The following is a 20,800-nucleotide window of genomic DNA, read 5'->3' as shown; positions in this document are numbered from 1 at the left end:
CTACGGCACAGCGATCACTTACGATGCGCCCCGCATCGGACTTGGCGCCCACCTATCACGCGGTGAGCGTCGAGCAACGCAGCGTACGGCGCGGCAACGAAACGTGCGCCTGAGCGAACGAAACGAACCAAAGAACTCGGTGTCTCGGAGGGGAAACGATCTACGCCAGCCAAACGTCGTGATCGGCACGGGCAGAGAGATAGATAGTAATCTAAAGCGGGAGCACGGCGAAGCGTCGTCAGGGGAGAGGGAGTCCCGCGACGCGCCTGGCAGCGGTCCCAATGCGCGCGCGGCGCGCCTCCTGTCGGGGCAGCGCCGTACATTGAGAGGAGGGGGTCTTCTGTGTTTGCCGCAAGATGGCTCTGCGTGTGCGGAAAGCGCAGAAGAAATGCAGCGGAAACGCACTTCGCAACTCGTGTAATTGTGACTTCTGTACGTTACATGTTCGTAATTACCGATATATACCGCAGTATAACTTTCCACGGCTCGTTTCGAAGGCAACACCGCATTCACTAGAGGCGCGTTTGCACCGCTTGGAAGCATCGAACTCGTGGCTGAGTGGTAGCGTCTCCGTCTCACACTCCGGAGACCCTGGTTCGATTCCCACCGGGCCAATCTTGGAAGTTGCTTTTTATTTATGAAGCGCCTGCCATGATTTATCGCTCACGGTCAACGCCGCAAACGCCGACGCCGACACCCGACGCCGACGACACCGGCTTTTCTGCGACACGAGCTCCTTAACGCTATCGCGTTAAAATACCCTTCCGACCACTTCAAAAACAAACACAGCACACGATATCACTCTGACCGAACAAAATTTTAAATTTTTTGTATCTGCCATAATACTGGTCGACGATGTAACTGGCAATCAAACTTATTTTAGATAAACAAGTGCCTGTTTTTAATCAGTATTTGTTTGTCACGGGCACAAAAGGTTATGTATGCTAGTACGTCTCCAAGGAAACCTCCTTATGCCAAGTGTTTCTGCGAAGACTGTCGAAAATTCCTAAAAAATATAGCACTCAAGTTAAAAATGTAACTTTTAGAAACCAGATTATCAGGAACTGGTGACATCTAGAAACAGGTTCAGTTTTCTAAATTTCCCGCTAATTAGATAAGTACACTAAAAATCTAATTAATTAAACAAACTATCATTTGTAGCTACTGTCCTTTGCTGTCTTTTATTGGTCATTTGTTTCACTTCTTGCTGCTTGGTTTCTTTATCATTTCATTTTTTTTCTCCTCTTCTTCTTTCTCCTTTTATTCCCTTTACCCCTTTCCCCAGCACAGGGTAGCCAGCCGGTACTTACACTGGCTAACCTCCCTGTCTTTCCTCCTCTTTGTCTCTCTCTCTCTCTCTCATTTCCCGTGATTGCTTGCGGTATTGCGATATCATTATTTGTAAAAGAAGGCTGGCGCAGTTCGGTTGTGCGCAGGTGTTGTGCTGGTCTTAAATCTGAACCCTTTTCAAAAATAAACCAGTTGTCAGTAGCGTTCCTTCGTCGCCGTGTCGTTTTTTCACCGTGTGCTCGTCCCCTTTTAGCGCTACCATCAGTTTTAAAGGATCCTTCACACTGGTTTTATAAGAGGCATTCCGAGTTCAAGGCATTGTTCCAAACCCTTGCGGAAGTTCCGAATTAACATGTGCAAGCCTGCTGGGATGTATTCTCGGACGGTCGCCTTCGGCGACATCCATTTCAGTCCTCGCTTATTGGGTGGTTGTGCAAAACCAGATGACCTCTTTGTCTAGTTGAGTTCTACGACACGCGAAAACGATAGTATCGCCAAAAGTGATCGTCCGAGACTACGTCCCCTCGAAGCAGCCATCGACGCAGTAGCGGAGCAATTTTTCAATATCATGTGTATTTTGCGATAAGTGCGTAATTTCTTGTGTCCATTCCAGCAACGGCCTCCTACTTTTTCGCACCCGTCATTCAATTTGTCAAACACTCTACGTCACTGCTTTTCTCACCGCGGGCATTTCGAATTTCGGAGCCGCATCTTAGAGGTAGTGGTAGCAGTGGAGCTACACCACGCGGTGAATCGCGCTGAAGTTGCAGGCGATGTCCATAGTTTCTTCGTATGTTATATGCCAGTAAGCAGTCTTTTCGTTGAGTTTTCTTTTTTCCTTTCTTTTTTATGGCGAGTAATCCCGGTTGTGACCTGATTTAGTTGCGTATTCATGGGGAGCTTAGTTAGGGAAGTAAACAGCGCATGGAAAACAACATGAAATTCCGCAGAGGCATTCTTGGTCAACCACATTCGGCCATGCGACCACTTTTGCGAGATTTAGCATGGCGAGGCACTCGACGTGTAGACATGTACAGAGGACAGCATTCCTTGCACAGCGCACTGGGGGAGGAACGCTGTCGCCCGTTAGACGCCGACAGGCCCAGTGCCGAGTCATGCGAAATGACGCATGGCATCTGGGCCTAGGCATTAACTTATTTGTTTTATGTTGTATTACTGAAACCAGTGTTTTCCTATATTCTTCTTGAATATTTGTCACCGCTGACCTAACTAGAATGGCTGCTACCAGCTGTTTTTTGGGCATTACCACAAATATCATCGCATCTATTTCCACCTACACAATAGAAGCTAAATTTTGATCATTAGAAGTTATGCAACAATGATGGACCCCAAAACGACTCCGGTAGTAGGGAAGGCTTGGTGAGGGTGCGCTATTGCATTGGAAATGCGCACCAAGACAATAATGAAGCAGTTGGACAATAACTTAGCACTATGTAAGCATATCTTATTTTTCGTTTGAAATTTTGGGGTAACAATATGTGACACAAGTATCACAAGTGAAGTGTAATTTAACAGAGTCGAAGCAAAGCAATTAGGTGATTCACTATCCGCATACGCTACCGCACAGTTAAATAGTTGCCTTGCAACTTTCGCCTCTCCCCCTCCCCCAAGTGTAGGGTAGCCAACCGGGCAGGCACGTACGCGGGATTGTTTTTCGGGGAGGGGGGCCCAACCCAAGGTAATTTTTCCATGCAAATGAGGAGGGCGTGCAGCTTTACTACTACAAATGTGAATAATGCCCACCATTCGCCATAATGACGCGTAAACCCGCAAAAGAGACATGAAATAAGGTGTATCTCACAGGCACGCCTGTGAGATACACCTCTTTTTTACTTATCGAAGAAGGAACCACGTCAAATAAATTCACGTAGGAAGGAATCGTAAAATAAAGATTACTATAGTGGAGTACTACTTAAAAAAAACTACAGTTGGCAACCAAGGCCCACGGACCGCACGGGGTTGTGTTACTCCGCCCGCCAATCGCAGAAGCAAACAAAATGGTCGTCATGCGGCCTTTTCAAAATGGTGTCGTACTTGATATCCCCGGAGCGTCTGCTGTTTATGAGGAGTCTTTTCATCGGCGGAAAGGATGAGATGTGCAACAAGACATAGACAACGTGTATGGAGTCTGAGCATTTCACTCTCCAAAAGTCTGCGGTACAGTTCATATCACTGCTGAACCCGATATACTCAAGAAACTTCACTGCCAACTGATGTGAAAACCCGCCGTGGTTGCTCAGTGGCTATGGTGTTAGGCTGCTGAGCACGAGGTCGCGGGATCGAATCCCGGCCACGGCGGCCGCATTTCGATGGGGGCGAAATGCGAAAACACCCGTGTACTTAGATTTAAGTGCACGTTAAAGAACCCCAGGTGGTCGAAATTTCCGGAGTCCTCCACTACGGCGTGCCTCATAATCAGAAAGTGGTTTTGGCACGTAAAACCCCAAATATTATTATTATTATTAACTGATGTGAAACTTGATAGTAAATAGTTGCAGCTAAGCAAGCGTTTTATTTCAGTTCAATAAAGAATTATGCTTTCACCGTTCCACTATAATAGACGAGTGATAATTTACAAAATTACGCGCTGATAAATCTATCTTTTTGTGGTTATCGCCTGAATTAAGGTAACAGAAAAAGTTTGAAGTACGAATTATTTGCGGCCTCGCGGAGTGGATGCCGGTTATGAGGGCGTATAGGCGGGGCTTCACTGCAGACTTAAGTTGTATCGGACTATAGTAGTTTTTTTTTAATTAGCTCTGGAACACTTATAGAGAAATAAATATTTGCATAACAATCAGTTCTTCTGGATCCCTCGTTTACTGCTCTACAAAGTTGAATGCCCAAACCGACTCAGATTGTTATTTGGAAAATTGTCTAACGATGCGAGGCCGCCAGTCCCGTACACTCGCGTAGAACGCAGGACACTGCTGTCTAGACTTACTGCGCCCACCGCGGAAAGTTAGAAAAACACCCACTTAAGCACAGCAGAGAAGTGGCTACGTCAGGCGGCTCGAATGATAACTGTGGAAGCGTCATTCAAAACATGCGGAATTGTTCTCCACTTCCGGCGGCGTTTTCTCTACTTCCTGTTTAAATAAAATGATGTTAATCCAAAAATATTTTTATAAACAGTTATATTTGTTAATTTTCGCTTTCACTTCCTGTTTAGCTGTTGCCTTGGCTCTCTCCCTTAGCGTATCGCTTAATTTCTCAACTCCTTGCGACTCTTATTTTCAGTTGCCAATTTTGCACGAAAAGTGCTGTACAATTAGGGAAAAACCAGACGAGGTGACGGGTGACAGCCATATTGCTTATGCATTAAAGGTTATTGCAGGGTTTGATTATGGACGCTGTCTCGCATTATTTTATTTCTCACCTGATCTAACCCATATCGCGGATATATGGTTGCGAGGATCTGCAGCGTCGCGGGGAGCTGTCACTCGATGAAATAATGAAGCGAAAGGAAAAGTTAAACGCAACTGGCGCTTTCTCCTGCCGCAACTCGTTCCACGAACATACAGACCAACTGACTAAGAACCGAATCACTTTTCTGGTCCCTGGATGCGTCTTAACGAAGGTTGAACTAACGCAGCAACAGCGATGTGTGTGACCATTGCAAAAGATTGTCACAACTTAACGCATCTCGAGTTAATCGCTCGGGCACTCAATCGATGAGAAAATTGGCCTTCATGCCCCAGGAGAGGCCAATAACTACCGCCATCCAAAAGGAGTGAAAACTGCAGCAAAATGTCAAGCTGTCAAGTTTCAACATTGATTTGGCGGCGCTTTATGAATGTGTGTGAGGAGGGGTGACGTGAGCAGGGAGAGGGGGGGGGGGGGGTATGCCTCTTAATTTTGGGCGGGGGGGGGGCACCCTCCCCCCTGGGTACGTGCCTGCAACCGGGCAGTTCCTTGGTTAACCTCCCTACCTTCCTCTTTTCGTTTCTCTCTCTTCCGAGTCGTCCTTTCTTTAGGAAGTTTCTGTAGTTTCTGTAGCTACGACGATTCCAAAGTCAGCGTCTGTCTCACTGAAGCAACTTAAAGGGCACATCACCAGGTCTAGCCATTTTGAGCTGACGAGCACAGAGCATACATTGCGTGATAACGATCGTGTCTGCAAAGTACTACATCGCTACGCGCCGCTAGAAGACATGAAATTTCAAACCGAACGCCGTTTTTTTCCTTCTCCTCGAGGCCGCCGCGCATCAAGCGGGAGGATGACGTACTCGCGTCCCTGCGCCTACGCACTCGAGTCCGCGGTCTGACGTCGCCCCTGGTGACACGTGTCTTCGAGAATTATTCAAGGCACGATCTGTTATTTGTGTGATATATTGCTTGAATTGACGAATTAAAGTTTAGAAAAATAATAAAACACACAAACGGAATGTCTGCGTGTTTTTTGCTTTAATTCGCACCGAAAGAAGAGAGATGCACTTCCGCTTCGTCTGCTTGTTCCCACGGTCATGCGGTCAAGTGCGCAGGTACCGAAACTATGCCATTTTCTACCGTGTTCCAGTGCGTGATCATGCTCTGCGATCCGCTTGTTAATTCTGACTCAGTATTCGTGTAGCACTGAATTATACCGCTAGTCATACGTCCATGTGCACAGCACGCAAAATCGTCCGTTGCGCGAAACGATAACAGCTGGCGCGCAACAGCGCCAGCAGAAATGCGCATCGCCGAAAAAAAGAAAGCGAGGAGAAAAAATAGTGAAGGCGGGGCCCGAGACGTATGTGTCACGCGATCCTCGAGTTCCGGCATGGGAGAACGCAGGGAAGTAATTTCGTTTGAGAAGGCTAGACGGTGCGAGTGGAGAGGGAGTCTCGCTATGCAGTGGAGCCCGCCTGCTGAAATCATGGGTTAATGGCATTGAAATATTTCTGTCTCGGCTAATAATGAGCCGACTTGAAAAATTTTTGTGGCAGAGCGCTCCCTAGAGGACACGTAACAACTTCCAGCGTATAACCAAAATTTGCTATGGGGCCTGGTGAGGGGCCCTCTAAAGCAGCGCAGGAGACAGTGGCGTATACACCGTATACACTGTGTCCCAGCTAACGTTAGCGAAGCTGTTAAAAGAAAAAATAATATATTAAGAAGACTTGGTGCAAGTACGATTTTAATACTTGTGTTCGGTCGTGAGACCTCTGAGGAGCGAACACCATAGGTCTTATGATTATATCTTGCACCGTGTTTCTTGAATATTTTTTTTTTCATTGAACAGTTTCGCTAACGTTAGCTGGCACGCACTGTATTTTGCCGTAATATGGTCTACACTGCTTTTGTGAACGCATCTGTGCAGCAGTAGAGCCGTGCTCTATTAATTATGAGGAGCCCAGCCTATGTAGGCTGCTCGGATTTCGCTCGTGGTAAGCGATGCGCAGTCTCTTTCGTTGCTGAATTGATTACATCACAAATGTTCAGACAACGGTTCGCGGAAATACTTGTGCGCTGGCCTGGCCCCAAAGTGAATACGTAGTACGAAATCACGTTGAACGTTTCAAAAAATGACCATATCAGCTTTGTTCTCTTAGATTCCCATAAAATAAAACGTTAGTAATGAAACTAAAACAAACTGCGTTGCATCATTCTGGACCAGTGGGCTATAGGAAGCATAAAGCGCCGTGCGTGTTTTGTACGCAATACGCACCACCAGAAATAACGTTACCGTGTCGCCTAGGTATCCGCGTGTTTCGGTTGACCTCCCAGCTTCGATCATCTCACTTATCTCTCTCGTGTCATCGATCCCAGCTCCTTCCGATAAAAAGCGAAATCATTGAAAACGTCATTTGCAGGAAAAACGAGCTCCACTTCGTTCCTGGAGATGTTAAAGGCAGCTAACTCTGCATTAGTCCTCCGGCCCCAAGCGCGCTTCTCTCCCGTTAGACCACTTTCCTAAACCGATAAAGCTTTCTCTGGCCTCATAAAACGCGTTCATCCCGCACGCACCTTTTTTCCCCCTTGCAAAACAGCATTACGATCAATATTGGAGGGAAGAATGGGCAAGTTCACAGCTCAAACGTACGAAAGGAAATTTGGCGCAGGTCGATGCGGCCCACATCTTGATCCTTTTATGCCCATTTGGAACAATACTCTGCCGGATGATCGACCGTTCCAGTCGAACTCGACAGCCGAAAGTCGATACTTCTCACGTGCGCTCGATGCCCCTCGGAGACCAGTTGAAAGCGTCGCTTGCCACAGCGAGGCACTTACGCAGCCGCAGGACTTCCGCTTTTCGGTGACCTTCGGGCGCCGAAGTGGTAGTGAATGGCTGCCGCGGAAGCCAGAATGAGCGATGGAGGAGCGATTGTAAAGTCTGCGGATGTCGCCGTGTTGCGGAAGCAAAAGACAAGAAGGATGGAATCTGGTGGTTCGAAGACAGCCACTGCAGGCTGATGCAAATATCGGTGTGCGCAGCTTTTGGAGACTTGTGCATCTGTGCCACGTTTTCGCATCAGCCGCTGGGTAAAACGGTAATTATCTGCCCGCTGACTGCTACGTTCTGCCGGACGAAAAGATCTGCCGTGTACGGCAATACGACCTGGCTAAATATCTGTACTTGCACATGCGGTGAGTCGTGCGCATACAGGCGGAATGCCAAAATATGCACCACCTCCAAACAGACCACAAATGATGGGTACAGCTTTTGTCAAAAGTATGCAGGACAGAGTGGGCACGTCGATATAACCCACCGAAATTTTTCGTGAATATATACTCTGTTTCACTTTCAATGGCTCTAAGTTTCGTACGATGAAAAAAAGTGTCCAATTCAATCTGTACGTACGCATTCTCGGACGATCACTTTCGACGATACTATCGCCTTCGCGCGTCGTAGATCTTAACCAGCCAACCTGGTCATCCGCTTTTGCTCAGCCAATAGGCGCGCACTGAAAGTGTAATCGCCGAAAGCGACCGTCCAAGAATACGTACCCTGTATGCCATCTGAGCAGTATATAGGAGAGAGGTAGAACACCCTCTTTAGAGCTCAGTGCCTTTCTGCGTTAAGTGTGGCGCGGCGTACCTTTGACAACCAGTGTTATCTTGTGCATGCGCGTGCACGTTACACAAACGTAGGCGGTCGAAGATCGTGGTTATGCACACTCCACACGGTACCCAAGAAGGCGAGATCTAGTACGGAATCGGTTTCAGGAGTCTCGATGCCTATTCGCCATTGAAGTTCGGCTCTTTTCGAGCGATTCCATTGAAGCGGCGGAGGAAGAAATGGCCCCGTTGTTCCGCTGTTTACCTCGAAAAAACTACGGCGCGGGAAATGTTCAAAAAATGAAAGATCGTGCACTGCTCACCAACACTGAGAATGGGATCAAAGTAACGAGAGCACTACGGGGCCTGGTGGCACTGAACCTAACAACGATAGCGAATGTTTCTCTACCTGACGTCACGTTCGTGGTGCCACCATCGGTCGCGCTGAGGGCCAATCGCTTTTCGCTTCCGCGGGTTGTCTTCTCCATTACGCCTGAACGCTTCTTCGGAGGCCGGGATCAGTGACGCCCGTAATGGAGAGGCAGTTGCGACATCTGTCGTCAGGCTTAGACGCACCCAGAATCGACAAGTAAGGGCGCCAATGTTGTGATTGATTATCGCTCCCAGCCAGCTTATTTTGGGTAGGATTAGGAAGAGCGGGAAGAGCTTTATCACTGGCAATCTCAAGGATGAGCGCAGCAAGCGCGATGGATTTAGTCGAAAGATGTCTACTTTTGAAGGGCCCGGCTGTGGCTTTCAATTTGACTCCAACGGCGACAACGGCTCTGATTGACTAGGAAGGAAGGAAAAAGTGGAGAAGGAAAGGTAGGGAGGTTAACCAGTATGGCTTAACCGGTTTGCTACCCTACACATGGGAGAGGGATGGGGGAGATTAAAGATGGGGAAGGGGGAGAGGGAGAGAGAGCACATAGCACAGCACACACACATGGTCCGTTGGAGTCCATCATTCTGGCATGGTACGCGACGTCACTCTCACAGCCGCTTGTCCAATCCCGTCTCTTTCAAAAACCGAAGTAGTGCCTTTGTCGCCTTCACCTGCGATATCTTCTGTCGGCGGCATGTGAAAATCGTGTCGAGCGACAATGGTCTACTGTCAAGGCGCGCTAGAACAGATGCCAGGGACTGTCGCTGAACGTTATAGTCAGGACAGTCGCACAGAACATGTTCCAGCGTCTCCTCGCAAAGGCAGGCATTACAGAGATCGTTGTCGGCCATTCCAATGCGGAAGGAGTAAGATTTGGTGAAAGCCACCCCCAGCCATAAGCGATAAAGCAGGGTCGCATCTCTTCGACGCAGTCCAGTTGGCATATAGAGATGCATCAAAGAGGGCAGGTGGTATTGACGGTTGCTCTGGGTGGTCTGGCTGTTTGGTGTGCACCATAGAGATAGCGTGATCTCATGTGCAAGCACTCGAAGTCTGCTAGCTGCGTCGGATCGTGAAAGCGGTATGGCCTCTTCTTGTGCGTCCTCAAGAGCTGCCCGAGCGGCAGTATCGGCGTCTTCATTTCCAGTGACGCCGCAGTGACTTGGCAGCCACTGAAACGTCACATGGTGTCCTTTCTCCTGTGATGTATGGAGTAGGCATCTAATATCGAATACGAGCTGTTCGAATGGCCCGCGATGCAGAGCTGATAGTACAGATTGTAGGGCTGCCTTTGAATCGCTGAAGATTGACCATTGCCGAGGTGGCTCCCGATTGACGACACGAAGTGCAGCGCGAAGAGCAGCTAGTTCAGCAGATGTCGATGTTGTTGGGTGGTCAGTCCTAAAGCTGATGGTAATAGCTTTTGCTGGGACAACCACAGCACCGGACGAACACTGGATGTTTGTGGAACCATCGGTATAAATGTGTTCCCTGTCCGCGTACCTCTCGTGCAGAAGAAGCAGAGACAGTTGTTTGAGCACAGGCGACGACAGTTCAGACTTTTTTCCGATTCCTGGTACACTGAGATGGACTGTAGGGCTGATAAGACACCAAGGGGGTATCGATGGTTTAGATGCAGCGGTGAAGCCCGATGGCAGTTTGTCGTTGTATTTGATGATAGTTTTAGCGAATGATGATTGGTGCCTGTCCGAAGGTAGTGCTGCAAGGTGGTGATAGGTGGCACGTGCAAAATGTCTGATGTGCGTTCTCAGGGCTTCCACCGTAATGTGAGTTCGCATTGGATGGTCCCGAGCAATCGCAATAGTTGCCTCTGTTGAGGTGCATCTGGGCAAACCAAGGCAGACTCTGAGTGCTTGAGCTTGTGCTGCCTGCAGAACACGAATATTTGTCTTGCAGGTGTTGGTCAATACAGGTAGACTATATCTTAGAAAACCGAGAAAGAGAGCTCTGTAGAGTTTAAGCATTGCGTCTACTGACATCCCCCACGTCTTTCCTGCCAAGTATTGAAACAACTGGGAAGTTGCTGTCAGGCGCCGTTTCATGTAGGCCACGTGCGGGCTCCAACAGAGGTCTCGGTCAATTATTACGCCAAGGAATCTGTGGGTTCGGACATAGGAAATAGTCCGCCCATTGATTGAGATGATATAAGGCGTCATCGGTTTGCGAGTAAATGCTACTAGTGCGCATTTTTCTGGTGATATGCTGAGTCCCTGTTTACACAAGTAGTTCGCTGTCAAAGTGGCCGCTCTTTGAAGTCGCGCACGTATCTGAGGACGTGTGACTGCCGAAGTCCAGACACAGATGTCGTCAGCGTATATTGAAATTTTGATGGTAGTTGGCGAGTACTCAGCAAGTCCAACAAGAGCGAGGTTGAATAGCGTCGGGCTGAGAGCACCGCCTTGAGGAACGCCCCTGCTGGTATAGCGTCGCGTAGTTGGGCCATCGTCAGTTAACACAAAGAATGATCTTGCAGATAGGTAGCTTGCAATCCACAAAAAAACTCGACCACCTAGGCCAACCGTCGCAAGGGCGTCGAGAATGGCCTCATGTAATACGTTATCGTATGCCCCTTTCACATCTAGGAATAAAGCTGCAGATAAACGCTTACGGGACTTTTCGTGCTGGACATAGGAAACGAGATCAACTACATTGTCGATAGAAGAGCGGTCACGTCGGAAACCAGCCATGGAAATCGGATAAATCTTGTAGTATTCAAGGTACCATTCCAGGCGGCCAAGGATCATCCGTTCCATTATCTTTCCTACACAGCTGGCCAGCGCTATTGGGCGGTAAGAGGTGAGCTCTAATGGGGATTTGCCCTGCTTTAAGAGTGGCACCAGGCGGCTTACTTTCCATTCGTCAGGAACATTTCCCTCCTGCCATGAGGAGTTGTAAAGGCTCAACAACTCTATCCGTGCGGACTCTCCGAGATAGCACAAGGCCCGGTATGATATACCATCCGGACCCGGAGATGATGAGCGCCTGCAGAGAGCTAGAGCCGCTTCGAGCTCCTCCATTGTAAAAGGAAGGTCCATGCGGCCATCACGTGAATTGGGGACGTCAGCTCGGGCTGGAGGATCTGGACGAGTAGCTTGGTCTGCGATCCGCGCACAAAAGTCTTCTGCGACATCGATGTCTTGCCGCCCTTGGAAAAGCGCTAGCGCCTTGAATGGGAAACGCCGTTCCGGAAGGCAACGCAGACCTTGCACCGTTTTCCATATGTGAGACAGTGGCTTGCGGGGGTCGAGTTTCTGGCAAAACGTTGCCCAACGTTCCGACGCTAATCTATCCATACGACGCTGAATCTTCTTTTGCATCCTCCTGGCTGCCCTAAGGTCATGAATTGATTTTGTACGCCGATATTGACGTTCCGCCCGGCGACGAAGCGCTCGAAGGCGCTCTAATTCTATGTCGAAGTCATTCCGCGTGGAAGAGGTCGTCATCATGCGAGTGGCGTTTTGCATCGTCATTTTAATCGTTTGCTCTAACCCTGATGGTAGGCCCTCGCGGCAGGCATCTTCCATCTCAGATTTGAAGTTGGCCCATTGAATCGTCCGAATGGTATTCCGTAAGCCTGATCTAGACGACAAGCCTTTGATGTTCAGATAGGTGGGAATGTGGTCACTCCCATGTGTCTCAATGTCTGGAAACCACTTCACACATCTGGCGAGAGAGTTGGAGACGAAAGCAAGGTCGAGGCAGCTGCCGTATGTCACGCCGCGAAGAAAGGTGGGGCTACCATCGTTCAGGAGAGTAAGGCCATAGTTGTGGGCGATGCTTGCTAATCTTCGTCCTCTTGCATTTGTCCGTGTACTTCCCCATGCTGGATGGTGTGCATTGAAATCTCCTATGATGACCCATGGGGCGGGACAAACACTCAAGATATCCGCAAATCTTTTGGTATCGAAATTGCAGGAAGGCGATATATACACGCCTATGAGAGTAAACAAGAGTTTGTTCCTTTTAACTGTGATGCATATATATTGATTGTCGTCGTGGGGAGCAATTGGTTGCAAAACATAGGTGAGTCCACGACGAACAAAAATGACGATTTCGCTGCATGCACCATTTGTTGATGACATGATAAATTCGTATCCTGACAGTCTTATTGATTTCGACAAGTTGGGCTCACAAATGACGATGAGGGGAAACAGATTGGTGTACACAAACTGCCGAAAATCTGAAATTCGTGATTTTAGCCCTCTGGCGTTCCATTGGATGATGGACGCAGCCTTGACTTCTTTCCGGAAGGATGGGGTATGGGTAGCCATCTTTCTAGTTGAGGGATGCAAGCACTGGGCCTAAGGCGTCCAGCACTTTAAGTGCGTTTTGAGCACAGGGTGTCCCGATGTCCACTAAAATTGCTCGAATGGCCTCCATGAGAGAACGTAGCACCGAGATGACTTGGCGGTCTGTTTTAGGTGAATCGTCCATGGCCGGAGAAGGATCAGGTGGGACCCCGATCTTCTGAGGTTCCTTCGCAAGGGAGCGGCTTGGTAGCGTAGGCCATTCCTCTGAAGATAGAGTCTTTTCTGCTTCCTTCGTGGAAGTGGTGGGCCTTGTCGCGGCGTGACTAACTGGCACCGCAGTGGAGTGGGTACTGTCACTTCGCGCATGCGCCTTCTTCGAAGACGTACGATGGCGCCTACGTCGTCGCCGACGCCGGACTACTTCGGCTGCCTCCCTGTGGGCAGAATTGTCTCTGGCCATTTGCTTAAGAACCGCGCGCTCCCTCTTGATTGACTAGGTTTATTCTATGCTGTTCGTGGCCGGGTAACCAATGAGAAGTCGCTAGAGTTTATCTGAGGGAATACCACCATATTCTATTTCAAATGTTTATTTGGACACAGCGTCCAGAACACGGATTGCATAAACGAGTTGAGCTTCCAAAAGACGGCTACTCACACAGTAGTTCGTCTTCGTATTTCTCTGTACATAAAGCCTTGAGTGTGATTTGATGCCATAAATGTCTTCAGCATATTGATTTGGACGTAAGCGTTCAAGTTCGTGCAATTCACGCAGAACATTACATAAATACCCTTAATCTTCCCTCTCGTCAAAAGCCGATATGGAAGTTTCCTCGGTAGGTATATATTTAACTTCTTGTTTAAGGGACTCCTACTGAGTGAAAAAGAGCCACATCAGAGCTACAAATTGCATGACACGCTTTAGGAAGCACTCGTGCGAAAATAATTAATTAATAGGTTCTCGCACATCCTATCCGATACGCCATTTTGGGTATCGAAGGCTAGTAAATGGCTGAAGGCCACCGCGCTGAACGACACTGCATGCTTTGTTTCGTTGCCTAAGACTCTCTGCTTCCGAACAAGAAGTAATGGTCCCTAAAAGATTCAGGGCGCTATAATTATAAACGCGAGGAAGCTCACTTGACGACACACAGATGCGATCCCGCCGTGCTGCGAAGTACCCTGGAAGGCCGTGTGCTCCGCCTCCCCCCCCCCCCCCCCCCGACATGTGGCCTTTTTATGCGGCCACTATCTAGAAACCGCAAAACAACACCACTCACGTTGCGCCTCACCTGTTCGGACGAAACATTTTTCGAAATACATTCGCAGTTGATTCCAAGAACAGCGTAAGCGCGGGATCAGTACTCAAGCTTTATTCGGAAGAAGAAACCCTGCCGTTCACGTAAAGCGCGGGATACAGCGTTCTTTCACGGCGAACATCGCGCGGCACAAATAGACGCGGCGGGACGACGCCAGTGGTTCGCTGGTTTCGCCTGCATGCAGCGACAAACGGGCGCACGCCGCCGCGCGCTCGCCGCATATCTCTCAGTGTTGCCAGACTTTACGAATGTGTTTCTGGATTAAAAAAAAAAAAAGAGGTAGGGTTTTTATTGTATTATTTGTTGTTAATGACTAAAAAACTTCGAAAAGAGGCTTCGTGGAGGCGCTTACGAACGATTTCTACACATTTCACTGAGCTGCAGGCATTTTAGCGGGCTGGCTTTGCGCCGTCTGGCTACGGTGAGTGAGCGGTCTTGCAATCCGCGACAACCGTATACCGAGAGGCCGCTTTCTCTTCGTACCAACGCTTGGCCAGAGTCATGTAGTTGTCTAGAACACCCGCTTTTTCTGTAAACTATTCCGACGCCTTTCGGCATTTCACGTGGAAGCAGAATTCTTCGGGTGTCGTCACATGTGCGCTCCTAGGACGCTTACCGGTGCCGTGCGTCACCATATGTGTCTCTTTAGTTTCGTCTGCCGCTCACCACGGGGCATACAGCCTGCCGTGTACCCTTCCGGATTTCATAAGGCTTTTTTTTTTTGCGTAGTAATTTCAGTTGTCCCTTTGCATGCCATCTTTGCAAGCGTCATTTTTTCTGTACGGACGCCGACAACAGTACGTGGAAGCTGACAACGCGGAAGTCAGAAGAACGTTACGTTATTTAGTGTACGCATCTTTCTTTTTATTTGCTTTTGTACGTTTAATTTCTTTTCTCGTTCTTGTTACCTGCGATTTTTGGAAATAACTCTTGGCAGCTATTGTATTCATGATAGTGGGTTGTTTCTATGCCTCTGCGTACGCGTTGAGCGCTCTGTCTTCTCAGACACGATCAGCGCAAGATATTTTCAATGTGCGGGCAGCGACAGGAGCGAGTGGTGCCTGAGCAAGAATTTTGCACGACGACATAGTCTTTTTCGCAGCCCTAAAAATGAAATACTGCAACAGTGAGGCCGAAACATCAAAGGTGATGACAAATATTCGGATGATGCCATTGTAATCTGCGAGCGGCGCGCTTCGAAGCGTGTTATGGCCAGTCGAAATGCCACGCGATGTGCCTCAGTCGACAAGCGATGCGGGGCCATTAACAATCTTCCCCGATGTTCCAGAGTATGAATGGAAGTCTGTTACTTGGAAAATAAAAGAGCGCAACCTGTGTGAGCAACACCAGCAAGAGTTGAGAAAATACGAAATATTCGTTCAGATTAGCCAATGCTAGCTCATAGCATCCACACGATGGTTCTAGTGACGCTGGTGTCACCAGTAAATTCAGAGTTGAATACCCCATCACCCCCGATGAAAGTTAACTTCTTAAAACGAGGAAATGTTATTGAGAACATCGGCACCAATTTTTTTTTTTTTTAGACTTCCTTGATGTACATATCGGAGTCCGCCGGGTTTACTGCAATTTGACGTTGTAAATATGGGCAAACTTTACCTTTCCTGTCACTTATTTTCCTGCATTAGAATAAATGCAGAAATGCAGAATAAACGCAGAATAAAGGTTTCAAACAGGATATTTCGCGGTAATTGCAATTTCTGAAAGGGTTATTGGTAAGAAAAGTGTACCGCATTTATCATTATCTGTTTCGTGAGCACGTCACTTAAGTTTGTAGACGAAAAATAAGTATACACAAATCTGTACTCTTAATTTAATGCTCTCAAACATTCAATATTTGGCTGCAACGGTCAATGGTGCCCCTTTCACGCGCAGAGAGACCAAAAGTGCTCGGCTAGACAAGCGCAAACGCCCACACTCTCTCGCTCCGGCGCGGCCGCGCGACGGACGCTCTGACGGAGGCACCATGCTAAAAAGGAAAAACCACGCAAGAACGTTCGGCGGCTGCCGGAAGTCGGGTGTGAGATCGATCGTCGCGGCGCCTGGTGAGCGCGCGAGGCACTCCCGCCACTTCCGCCGACGATTATCCCCGGGCGTCGGTTTTCCGATCGGACCGGGTAGCCGGCGGGCGTCAAATTTTTGGACGCCGAGGGGCGAGCGTTCGACGCCGGGCGTATTTCGTCGCCTGGACGCCGGTGTAAGACCGCTCCACGTGTCCCAGGCTTAACCTGTTGGTGACAAACACGCACACAAACCTGAAAATGTTACCATTAATATTATTATCACACCATATTAGGCGCCCTTCCCTATCTATACAGGTACGAGGCACGTCGCACTTAAACTGGTTCCTAACAAACAACAGTTAACGAGCGGAAACCCCTGCGGCATGGCATAAGCAGATTTCATTGTCATCTACCAAATGAGTTCGAACTGCCTCCGCGTCTTCTTAATATTCAAGTTCCGTTTACTGGACAGCAACAATACTTAATTTTCGATTGAGTAACAAATGAAGGGACTGCAATTGCCGTTAGTTCTCGTGTGAGCCACCAACGTTATTCAATTTATAGTTAGTCCAGCGAAAGCTGCTCATCATTCGCGTAGCTTTCCCGGTTGGCAATGATGGCAGTGTTTCATGCTGCGCCCGGTATAACTCTGAGAGTGCTGGTGAACGCGCCTGTGTTTCGATAGCCACAGCAGGCAATAATGTAGCCGACTAAGGCTACGTTGTGCATTTTGCGAAGAAGTTCTGAACCGGAAACAGTTGACGACTTTCTGCTTGCTTGCCGGCGATTTTCATCGTTAATAAGCTCTCTCGAAGTCCACATCACCAAGCTTGGCCTCGACCTGAATTTTACCGTCCTGCATTTCTTTGGAGCTTCCCGGTCGGGGTACAGCCGTCTGATTGTTTGAATGCGATGAAAGACTTCATTTTTCGTGCCCATCTCCCGCCTTGCTAAAAAAACGTAAATCTTTTTTATTTATTTTTAATAATTTTCTATTCGTTCCACTAGTATACTTGAAGATAAGCTCACCGTTCATTCACACGTATGGCCCCAAAAGTGCTCTTTGTCTTTTAAACTTCTTTTTACGAATTTTGTGCAAGCTGCCCAATTCTTTGCGATGGCTCAAGGCGGATATGGGCCACTTGGGCCAAGATTTGTTTGCAGACGACAAATTGTTCAGCGCATAATTCAGCTGGATACTGCTCATGCTGACTGAGAATTGACATCGAGAAATGAATAGCTCCCACCACCTTTAGAAAAGGCACTAATTTGTGTTAACAGAAGTACATGAATGTTTAATAGAATATGTGGCTTGTCTGTCTCACTGTCTCGTCTAAAGTTAGCGCTTATTATTCCACACGAGAATGTATACACTGTTCAGCAAAATGACATTTTAAGGATCCCTCTTTGTGGTAGCCCTGCAGCAGCATACGTGTACGTTTCCTGTTTGTGCGGTTAGGTTGCAGAACCTTGCACATTTTTCTTTTGTAAATTTTTGTATCAAATTTTTGCGATATTTTGGGATTTTTTTCACTGTCCTATAAAGGGCTTTAATTTGTTACGAAAAATATAGCAAAATAATGGGCAACATTTCTCATTTGACATTTCAGCACGATAAGAAAAAGAGCAGATGGCAATGTGTACCGCTTCTCGCGTATAGGGAGCTACCTGGAAAACTTGGTATTCTTTGCGTATCACGTGATTGTCCATGGACAGTTTCGAGACATCCTTCAGCTATTACTTCGAGCTAGCATTCATGGTGGATGTCTAAGGGAAATTCTGGATGAATTTATTTTGAAGCTGTGGATGATGGTGCTTAACGATAAAGTTTAAATAATTTGTCTGCATCCTAGTCTTTCCTCAGAAATCCTTACGGTGACATGGTATAGTAGTGAATTGTATTGTTTGCTGAGCGCTGGCGACATCTTTTCCTTATTATTATTATTTTTGCTGTAGTACTGTTTGCATGGTAACGATCAGAGAGACCCATAATTGTGCATGCTTCGCCGTAATCTTTCTCGACGTCTTTGTCACTGTCGATGAATCATGTGATGAGCTCATAATCTGACGATGCTCTCTCATCCATCATCTCACGAGACGCTGACGTTGGCGACCCACATCTCGGGTCCCTGAGACTCGTCTTTGCCCTTTACGTCTTTCGGATATACTTCGTCCTGCTTTTGTATTATTGATGCGGTGGTGACGTTTGCACTCGTTTATTAGACGTTTACGATGCGTCTTTAACATGCCATTTCGGGTCTCTTCGTAACCTCGTCCCCTGTCTCTATATATCTATCTCTCCATTTATTTTTCTTCATTCTAGCCAGATAATGCGCGCCTGTGCCTGATGTATTGCGTTATAACACAGTTGATGTGAAGAGATTGAGGTATACAAAGTTCCTCGACTACTCACTTTATCTCTGTTCATTTGTAAAAACTGAATAAATCAACTTATATTAAGAAAGAAAGATAACAAATGAAGGCAACGATGTTAACCAGTCAAGAGTCCGGTTGGCTACACTACGCTGGGGTAAGGGAGAGGGGGAATAGAAAGAAGGGAGACAAAGAGGGGGGCACGAGGAGAGATGTGCACGGACAGCTCTACCGATTCAAAGGTGCTCCCACAATTCAGATGTTCTCAGAAACCACAAAAGTGTCTTCACTGCCTTCTGAGCCGATGATCGGTGGGGATGGTGTTCAATGTTGCCTGTTCGCTCAGTAGACGATAATCTAGGTTCCTCAACACGTAGGACGCAGATTAGCGGTGTGTTTCAAATTGAGGCCAGTGGAACACTGGATGGTCAATGTTCTCCTCGTATCGGCATACATTGCATGCAAGACTGTCAGCCATTCCAATTAGTGCAGACACTTCACGTCGGTGCGGTCCGGCCGGAGGTCTGAGTTGCAGCGAAGGGTTGAGCCTGTGCAGTCTTGTGCAGTCATGCTAACGAGAGTGTGCGTGTTAGAACGGAAAGCTGTCTCGCAGTGTCTGTCCTCGAGAGAGGAATGGGGACGCAGCGGTCTTCTTCGTCAGACGTCCGAGCTGCCCTATCTGCGTCATAATATTCAATTGCCGCTAATGGCATGGTATCCTATATATCCATGTTATCACTTTGATGGCTCATGCACTACCGGTAACCGACAGCAAAGTTTATAAATCAGTTGGATAGCGGCACGGACCGATGTTAGATGTAGTGTGAGCTCTCAGATGCGGCATCTGTATCTTTGTTGCAATTATCGTCATTAACTTTCTCCCTAGTTATATTTTGTTTATTTTATTATATATTACACAAGTGAGAATTCACTCTACATCTAACGTCTGTCCGTGCCGCTGTCAAATCTATTTATAAATGTTCAATCGTTAACCGTTGGTGCGCGACTCCTCCAGATGCTAACATGAATGGCAAGGTCCTGTTTGAACCGCACCGATGGCACCGGCTGTTGGAATCTCAGCGCTGCCACCAGCTGTCGGAACCTCAGTGCTGACACCTGTTGTTGCAACCGGACCGTTGGCGCCCGTTGTTGCAAATGGGTCGCAAGCCCCAAGGGTAGCGTTGGCCTGGCGGCCTGGGGCACACTGGAAGCATCCGAAGGTCCCAGCAAAACATGAGGCGACTGCTAACAGAACAACTTGTTTATTCTAGCATCGCAAAGAGCGGGCGGTCAGGTCGACCGAAGTAGAGAGACGGGAGAGCACGTTACTCAACAGAAGAAATCGGAGCCTCTCTCCTGGCGTCCGGGGGCAGCTGCTCTTATACTCTCGGAGTTGAGAGCAAGAGGGAAGGTCATGGGACGACACCACGTGACAGCGGCGACGGACGGACTGATAGACACGTTGGGACAAGGAGGTGACGCATCAGCCGGGCCGGCGCCGGACAGACCTCCTCGCTTCACACTGGGGGAGCTCCCCTCCCCGGCTGCCGCGCTTTGACAAGCGTGGGCACACACACACACACGCACACACAAAGACACGTGGCACTGAACATGCCGGGACGCGCTCGGCGGGGCGCGCTCGCGGCCGCTCCGAACGGGCCAAAATGTCCGCCGCTTGGAACGAAGCTCCGGCGTACGTTGCATCCGCGCTGGCTTTACCGCGCGTCGTAGGCGAAACGTAACAGACCGCCCCGCCGGGGGAGGGAGATCCCGATGGTCAGGGGACTGCATCCGCTGTCCGGAGGGATGTCGCTCGATGATGCTCATAACCGAAGTCGGTCGTCCCTCGGCGTTTCTTGAGCGCAGCGCACCGAGAAGGCCTCGTTCTCACGTTCAGGTTCACAGAGGACACTGCAAAGTGACTTCGGGAGAGTTCTCATTTTTCTCTCGTTCCCAGCAAGCGTTAGAACTACGCCGAAACTCAGCCGCTCAGTCAGCAAGCACGGCACAACCCTCACTAAGCCATGCCAGGCTCTTTCCCCTTTAATACTACTGCCTAGTTCCTTACAGTAGTCTAGCAGCACTCAGAACGCGTCCACAAATTGGAAAATTGCACTAGAAAGCACATCATCACTTTGAAAC

General features: G+C 48.4%; 1 protein-coding gene across 2 annotated transcripts in view; it reads left to right on the top strand.

Moving 5' to 3' along the window:
* LOC135912490 (protein qui-1-like) overlaps positions 1–20,800 on the top strand; it is a 725,699-nt gene that overhangs the window by 13,588 nt on the left and 691,311 nt on the right. The window lies entirely within an intron of this gene.

The sequence above is a fragment of the Dermacentor albipictus genome, chromosome 1 (genome assembly GCF_038994185.2).
Source record: "Dermacentor albipictus isolate Rhodes 1998 colony chromosome 1, USDA_Dalb.pri_finalv2, whole genome shotgun sequence".
NCBI lineage: Eukaryota > Metazoa > Arthropoda > Arachnida > Ixodida > Ixodidae > Dermacentor > Dermacentor albipictus.
This window is presented reverse-complemented; position numbering and strand designations above follow the sequence as displayed.